Raw genomic sequence first — 8,438 nt, 5'->3', positions numbered from 1 at the left:
CTGCCTCGGGAGAAAGCAAGCAAGGGAGGGAACTGCTACGTATGCAATAAAGTTTCAAACTGAGCACTGTTTAACTAAGCAAGGTACAACCTTGCTCTGCTTCATTTAGGCCCAAAGTGCCTGACTCACAAAATGGCTGGCCTTTTATACCAGAGCAGTACCATGTGCGTGCTGCTCAGTGGCCTCCAACAATTACACCATCTGGTGGCTACAAACAGCATGTACATACATGACAGGAACAAAGTGAGAGAAAAGCATCTTTTAAAAAATGCGTGGCAGATTTCGGAGGTTGGGGAATGGTGCTGATGGGAGCTGAGCGATAAGATCATGCCATTGTGGGACTGATACGATATCACCTACTGTACAGTCATCCTCATGTTGTATTGGATCAAAGGACACTCCGTTGTTCTTGGAGTGATATAAACAACCCACACGATAACTTGGGGCCCTTAATTATATAGCAGTGAGCTGACAAGCCACTATCCCAGCCAGTGGCTGAATGCATGCACTATGTAGTCACTGCAGTTGAAAAAAGGTGACTCATTGTGCAAATGCATTGAGCTGTTCCTGCAGGAAAAGTGCTGCAGCAGTGCAGGTATATGTTTACTGTCACTCACCGAGTAGGAGGCTGAACTTGAGGAGCAGGCAGTGCTGGAAATGGTCATCGACATGAAGCATAAGCTGAATCAGCGGCCCCTTGTTCCTCAACAGTCAACAAACCAACTGGAATTGTCTATTAAACACAGGATTACATTGGATATACTGCACAGAAACAGGCCATTTGGCCCAACCAGTCTATGCCGGCGTTTATGCTCCACTCGAGCCTCCTCCCGTCTTTCCTCATCTAAATCTATCAGCATAACCCTCCATTCTCTTCTCCCTCATATGTTTGTCTAGCCTCCCCTTAAATGCATCGATACTGTTCGCTTCAACCACTCCCTGTGGTAGTGAGTTCCATATTCTCACTCCTTTCTGGGTAAACATTGCAACATAGAAACATAGAAAATAGGTGCAGGAGTAGGCCATTCGGCCCTTCAAGCCTGCACCATCATTCAATAAGATCATGGCTGATCATACAACTTCAGTACCCCATTCCTGCCTTCTCTCCATACCCCTTGATCCCTTTAGCCATAAGGGTCACATCTAACCCCCTTTTGAATATATCTAATGAACTGGCATCAACAACTCTCTGTGGTAGAGAATTCCACAGGTTAACAACTCTCTGAGTGACAGAGTTTCTCCTCATCTCCGTCCTAAATGGCTTACCCCTCATCCTTAGACTGTGACCCCTGGTTCTGGACTTCCCCAACATCGGGAAAATTCTTCCTGCATCTAACCTGTCCAATCCCGTCAGAATTTTATATGTTTCTATGAGATCGCCTCTCATTCTTCAAAATTCCAGTGAATATAAGCCTAGTCGATCCAGTCTCTCCTCGTATGTCAGTCCTGTCATCCCTGAATTCCCTATTGGATTTCTTGGTGACTACCTTATATTGATGGCCTCTAGTTCTGCTCTTCCCCACAAGTGGGAACATTCTCTCTGTATCCACTCTATCAAAACCTTTGATTAATTCTCAAGACCTCTATCAGGTCACCCCTCAGTCTTTTCTTTCCAAGTGAAAAGAGACCCAGCCTGTTCATCCTTTCCTGATATGTATACCCTCGCATTTCTGGTATCATCCTTGTAAATCTTCTCTGCACCCTCTCCAGTGCCTCTATATCCTTTTTATAATATGGCGACCAGAACTGTACACAGTACTCCAAGTGTGGTCTAACCAAGGTTCGATACAGGAACGTTTCAATTCTATCCCTCTAGATATAAACTCTAGTGCTTGGTTTGCTTTTTTTATGGCCTTGTTAACCTGTATCGATACTTTTAATGATTTGTGTGTCTGTACTCCGAGATCCCTTTGTCCCAATACCCCATTCAGAGTCTTATTTTCCAAGTAATGTGTGGGCTCCGTATTTTTCTTACCAAAATGCAGTAGCTCACGTTTATCTGTGTTGGAACAGGCGGAGTGAATGTCCCAGCCATGCTGGCGGGGGAGGGGGAGCAGCGTGCTTAAATCCAATTACAGAACTGCAGGCCTCTTCATGTTGCTGCGAGCAGCTGCTGCACCCCACTAACCAACAGAATAACAAGACTGTGATAGCCAAGCCGTGGCCCGAGAGACACGGTGCACGGTGACCTGACACTGAGTCCCCTGTCGCCGGCGGGCAGGCGTGCGGGAGCAGAGAGGCACCCTGTCACCGAGACGAAAGATTCAGTATCTCCATCTGTTGACGGAGTGCCGCTGCGATCAGCATCGACTGTCAATCAAAATGAAGAAAAAAAAAATCAAATCCGATGAGACAACAACAACTCGTATTTATATAGCGCCTTTAACGTCCCAAGGCGCTTCACAGGAGTGTTATGCAATAAGCATTTTGACACCGAGCTGCATAAGGCGAAGTTAGCGCAGGTGACCAAAAGCTAGGTCAAAGGAGGTCGGTTTTAAGGAGCGTCTTAAAGAAGGAAAGAGAGGTAGAGAGGCGGAGAGGTTTAGGGAGGGAGTTCCAGAGCTTGGGGCCCAGGCAACAGAAGGCACGGCCACCGATGGTGGAGCGTTTATAATCAGGGATGCTCAAGAGGGCAGAATTAGAGGAGCGCAGACATCTCGGGGGGGGGTTGTGAGGCTGGAGGAGGTTACAGAGATAGGGAGGGGCGAGGCCATGGAGGGATTTGTAAACAAGAATGAGAATTCTGAAATCGAGGCGTTGCTTAACCGGGACCCAATGTAGGTCAGCGAGCACAGGGGTAAGGAACAGCCAGCAGTTTTTTTTCGAAAACACGCAGGTTGGGATGGAATTGAGTGCGGGACAACATGCTGTACTATCTCTGGTGCTTAACTCAGCAGTGTGAGAGTAGATTGTTCACAATGGGGCCACGCTATCCCGCACACTTCACCCGCAACAACGTGCATTTATGTAGCGCCTTTGACGTGGTAAAACGTCCCACGGCGCTTGATCAGACATTTGACACCGACAACACACATCAGGACAGGTGACTGACCAGAAGCTTGGTCAAAGAGATAAAGAAAGAAAGACTTGCATTTCTTTAGCACCTTTCACGACTACTGGACATCCCGAAGCGCTTTCCAGCCAATGAAGTACTTTTGGAGTGTTATATCATATCATAGACAGTGCCTCATAATCGAGGAAGACTTGTTTCCACTCTTAAAATGAGTCCTTAGGTGGCTGTACAGTCCAAGTCACAGGTGGGACAGACAGTCGCTGAGGGAAGGGGTGGGTGGGGGACTGGTTTGCCACACACTCCTTCAGCTGCCCGTGCTTGATTTCTGTATGAGACTCGAGGTGCTCAGCGCCCTCCCAGATGCACTTCCTCCACTTAGGGTGGTCTTTGGCCAGGGACTCCCAGGTGTCAGTGGGGATGTTGCACTTTATCAGGGAGGCTTTGAAGGGGAGTCACTGTTGTAATGTGGGAAACACAGCAGCCAATTTGCACACAGCAAGCTCCCACAAACAGCAATGTGATGTGATGACCAGATAATCTGTTTCTGTGATGCTGATTTGAGGGATAAATACTGGGATCTTTTACATCCACCTAAGAAGGCAGACAGGACCTCAGTTTAACATCTCATCCGAATGACGGCATCTCCGACAGTGCAGCGCTCTCTCAGCACTGCACTGGAGTGTCAGCCTGGATTTATGTACTCCAGTCCCTAGAGTGGGACTTGAACCCACAACCTTCTGACTCAGAAGCGAGTGTGCTGCCCATTGAGCCATAGGCTGACACTGGTAGTTGGACCAGGGGGCTGGTGGCACTGTGTAACACCACAGGAGTCGCTGCTGTACCTGAGACAGGAGTTCAGGTTGTGTGTGTGTGTTTTTAAATTTGGGATTGAAACACAATATTCATTGAAGCTCAGCTTCCATAAGGCGATAATGTTTGAGGAGTGAACCTAACTATTATTAGAGAACCATTAACCCATTCCTCGCCATGGAACCGACTGGCTGTGGTGAATCAGACCACCTCTGTAAAACAGGGAATCACCCCCTATGAGACCACTTTGTTCTGAAGTGCCTAAACATGCCAGACACACAGAGAACTCCTTCAAGGACACAAACGGCTACACATTAGTACTGCAATGGTCTGCAATTAGAACGTAGGGTAGTTCATCCCTGTCAAATGGTAAAGGGAAAAGTGGATCAAGTTCATGCAAAGCAATCTCACCTGATTTCAAAAAAATTTCAAACGTGAGAGATTGCATGACAGGAACTTCCCACTTTCAAGTGACTCTTGACCCAGTAGCATTTGTATCAGGGCTGAACATAAATTGAACGCTTCTTTCTCTCCCTTCACTGGTGAGCTTAATTGGTAGAGTCTGGAAGTGAGGTCATTGCTAGTTGAGTTTGAAGAGAAAAATGTAAATTCAATCTGCCAGGGAGAACAGTTAGTGCGGGACAGGCGGGCGGAGAAACTGTGTGAGAGAGGGCAGTAAGTGGACCAGAGACAGGGCAGTTAGTGGACTCCAGATTCGAACAGAGAGCGAGGCCACTTAATGAAGAACAAAGACATTCAAACTTAGTTAGTGGGAGACAGTGAAACTCAAGTCTGGCAAAGAATAGTTGGTGAGTGTAGACGTTGCAGCTGAGAGAGACGGGCTAGTTAGAGAGGGACTGACATTTAGTGAGAGAGGAAATAGTTAATTGGGTTGATTGCCAGACCCAAAGTAAGGGATTCCCAGACAAGACAGTGAGCGGTTTACTTAACTGTGTGTGTGTCTGTCTCTCTCTCTCTGAAAGCCTGTCCCTGTGTGTGTGTGTCTCTGAAAGCCTGTCCCTGTGTGTGTCTGTCTGTCTGTCTGTCTGTCTCAAAGCCTGTTCCCTGTGTGTGTGTGTGTGTGGACTAGTTTTGCAGAAGCCCACAGATTCTGGTGCCTGGCTCACAAGAAGCCGAAGAAGAGTTTGGGGCTTGTTTTTGTTCTTTCTCTGCAGACGCTGGCACTTTGAGATATATTTGTGCACCACTCCAGAGGGAATGGCTTCAGCTCACGAGTGTTAAGAGGGTGAGTACCATGTGTTGTCCATTTGCTTGAAGACTTGGCTTTTGTTTGGCAGTTTTGCAGAGGGGCAGGGGTGACAGGTGAAACCTTGAGTCTCTCCAGCAAGGGCTTGCTGTTTCCTGGACAGCCCTGAAATCCTGGAGTTCTGGGCTTTCCTCTGTTTACTTAGTACATTGCCCAGGGCACCCAGGAAGGAGGCAAGCCCTGTTATTGGGAGGGAGTAGGGAGGAGGCTCTGGAAGGGTAGTTTCTATTATGGATCCTACTGCACAATAAGTCGATGCGGCTGGTAGGAAAGCCACAGCAAAAGGTGTTTCACATTTGTGTTCTAGTGCAGTGACTTTGTTACTTGTGAGAGACTGGGTCATTCTTACCCGTGGGAACAGAAAGTGATTCGGGATCCCCTGCCCCATGAAGTATCACCGTATCTGGCATTTAGCCTCGGCCGACACAAGGGAATGTGCGCGCGGGTTGTTTTGAAGAGGGATATTTTGGTAATCTTTTTAAAATAAGATAGCTCTAACTGTTGAATTGCATTCATGTGTTTCACTGTCCGTGTTCTAGGCAACGCAGGGGGTTCTCACATCTCCTGTTGCTGTCGCTTCAGTAGATTAGCGACAGGGTTAATTCCGACTGATGGGGTCCATTCACCCCATCGAGGTCATCCTTCTGTAAAAGCCAATATCCGAGCATCTAACTGCCTCCTCGCAATCGTTTTTTTTTAGGAAGAAAGACTTGCATTTCTATAGCGCCTTTCACGACCACCGGATGCCCCAAAGCCCTTTACAGCCAATCAAGTACCTTTTGGAGTGCAGTCACTGTTGTAATGTAGGAAATGCGGCAGCCGATTTATACACAGCAAGCTCCCACAACCAGCGATGTGATAATGACCCAGATAATCTGGTTTAGTGATGTTGATTGAGAAATAAATATTGGCCCCAGGACACCGGGGAGAAGTCCCCTGCTCTTCTTCGAAATAGTGGCCGTGGGATCTTTTATGCCCTCCACCATCGCCACCCGAAATTGCAGCACAGTAATTGCCATGGCGGCAGTGTTGGTGTTGGTGGTGATGACAATGATGGTGCTGTTAGCGGTGATGGTGGTGGTGCTGTTGGAGATGGTGATGTTGGTGTTGGCAGCGGTGATGGTGTTGGCGATGTTGGTGGTGCGTTCAGGAAAATTCAACAACTGATTCCAGGCAACAAAACAAAACGTGTCTACGTTAAAACGTCTCGCTGTCAAGGACTCCATTGAAAAGTAAAACTTGCAGAATGTCCCGAGTTCCAATTAGTCTTGTCCACTTGTGTCCGTTTTCTGAGGAGATTTTTGTTCAGTCAGTCAGCGGTTCGTGGGCACTGTTGGGGAACTGAACCAACATTAACAGACGTACAGTCATGGAGCCTGTGATTATTCAGCATTACCGAGCTTGTTCACTCTGCTCCCCCCGCACTGTTGGGCACAGTATCTCTTGCTCTGATATCTGCACTTGTTGCTCAAACCAGGTTTTGAAAAGCTCAATAGGTTGAAGACAAAAAGACGTTAACTGGAACTTTTTTATTTTAAAGCTACTGGTAGGTCAGATACTGTTATTAGACAAAGGTGCACACCCAGGCTTGGGCATGATGCTCAGTTAGTCTGGCAAGCCGCTAAGTGTATTGTGATCATGTAGCTGCTGATTAGTTTAACAGGGAACCAGATCCGTGGGACGTTTTCACTGCAATTATACAAGCTGGCCAGTTTAGAAGCAGTCCATGCAGTTAGTGAGCATTTTCGATCACTGTGCTGTGAACAAGCTTGTTGTGGACTCTACAACCCTTCTACTCTCTCTCTCTCTCTCTCTCTCCTTTTTAAGACGCTCCATAAAACCTACCTCTTTGACCAAGCTTTTGGTCATTTGCCCTAATATCTCCTTATGTGGCTCGGTGTCAAATTTAAAAAAAAAAAATACTTGCATTTCTATAGCGCCTTTCACGACCACCGGATGTCTCAAAGCGCTTCACAGCCAATGAAGTACTTTTTGAAATGTAGTCACTGTTGTAATGTGGAAAACACAGCAGCCAATTTGCACACAGCAAGCTCTCACAAACAGCAATGTGATAATGACTGGGTAATCTGTTTCAGTGATGTTGGTTGAGGGATTAATTTTGGCCAGGACACTGGGGAGAACTCCCCTGCTCTTCGAAATAGTGCCATGGGATCTTTTACATCCACCTGAGAGCAGACGGGGACCTCAGTTTAACGTCTCCTCCAAAAGACAGCACCTCCGACAGTGCAGCACTCCCTCAGCACTGCACTGGGAGTGTCAGCCTAGATTTTTGTGCTCAAGTCCCTGGAGTGGGACTTGAACCCACAACCTTCTGACTCCTAGGCAAGGGTGCTACCCACTGAGCCACAGCTGACACAATTTTGCACACATTTAGTCTAATGACGGTGCTGTGAAGCACCTTGGGATGGTTTCTGACGTTAAAGATGCTATATAAATGCAAGCTGTTGTTGACTGTAGTCTGACTTTAAGTAGCCACCTACTATTTTTTTGGTTCTAGATGCTCAAGTTGAAGCATTTTGAATTTTTCCCCTGTGTCCTACCCTTGTCTCCCCTTCTTCCCCGAAGGTGCTGACTAGTGGCTGGGGGGAGGTTACAGATCCGAGTGTACCAGGGACTCCTCGGTATCTCACCCAAGTAGCCGTCCTTCATGGAGGCTATTCAGCAAGGAGGAGATCACAACCGATCCTGACCCCTGACCTGAGCCAATGTGCTTTCCATCACAGGTCAATAACCAGGAGGCATAGATTTAAAGTAATTGGTAGCAGGATTAGAGGTCGTTGAGAACTTTTTTTCACCCAGAGGGTGGTGGGGGTCTGGAACTCACTGCCTGAAAGGGTAGTAGAGGCAGAAACCCTCACGACATTTAAAAAGTACTTGAAGTGCTGTAACCTACAGGGCTACGGACCAAGAGCTGGAAAGTGGGATTAGGCTGGATAGCTCTTTGTCGGCCGGCGTGGACACGATGGGCTGAATGGCCTCCTTCTGTGCTGTAAATTTCTATGATTCTGTGATAATTCAGTGTAATGTATTTGCTGCATGGGTTCTTTGCTTAAGAATTCACAGCAACACACTGCTAATAAACCAACTATTGTTCTTCATAGCAAAGGTTTAACAATCACATTACCAGTTCATCCACCAGGCTCATGACCACCTGCCTCATCGTGGATCCCCTGAACCCAACTGGCTGGGGTTTTATTGAGTGTTGTGAACATCAAGTGACTGGCTGAGCCACTCCAAACTCAACAGCTCTACAACTATTTTGATTGGAAGACAAAATAAACAGTTAAATCAAGTGCCCCCCCAATCTGAGGGACACTCCAACACTTA

At 47.2% G+C, this 8,438-nt stretch overlaps 1 protein-coding gene across 1 annotated transcript in view; it reads left to right on the top strand.

The window, feature by feature from the left end:
* The first annotated feature begins 5,013 nt into the window (after positions 1–5,013).
* The window catches only part of LOC139240854 (transmembrane protein 198-like), a 108,459-nt gene continuing 105,034 nt past the window's right edge, over positions 5,014–8,438 (top strand). The window contains exon 1 of the mRNA XM_070869340.1: positions 5,014–5,069. The gene's annotated coding sequence lies outside the window, so the exon portion shown is untranslated. The remainder of the gene's footprint in view (positions 5,070–8,438) is intronic.

This window comes from Pristiophorus japonicus, chromosome X (genome assembly GCF_044704955.1).
Source record: "Pristiophorus japonicus isolate sPriJap1 chromosome X, sPriJap1.hap1, whole genome shotgun sequence".
Lineage (NCBI taxonomy): Eukaryota > Metazoa > Chordata > Chondrichthyes > Pristiophoridae > Pristiophorus > Pristiophorus japonicus.
This window is presented reverse-complemented; position numbering and strand designations above follow the sequence as displayed.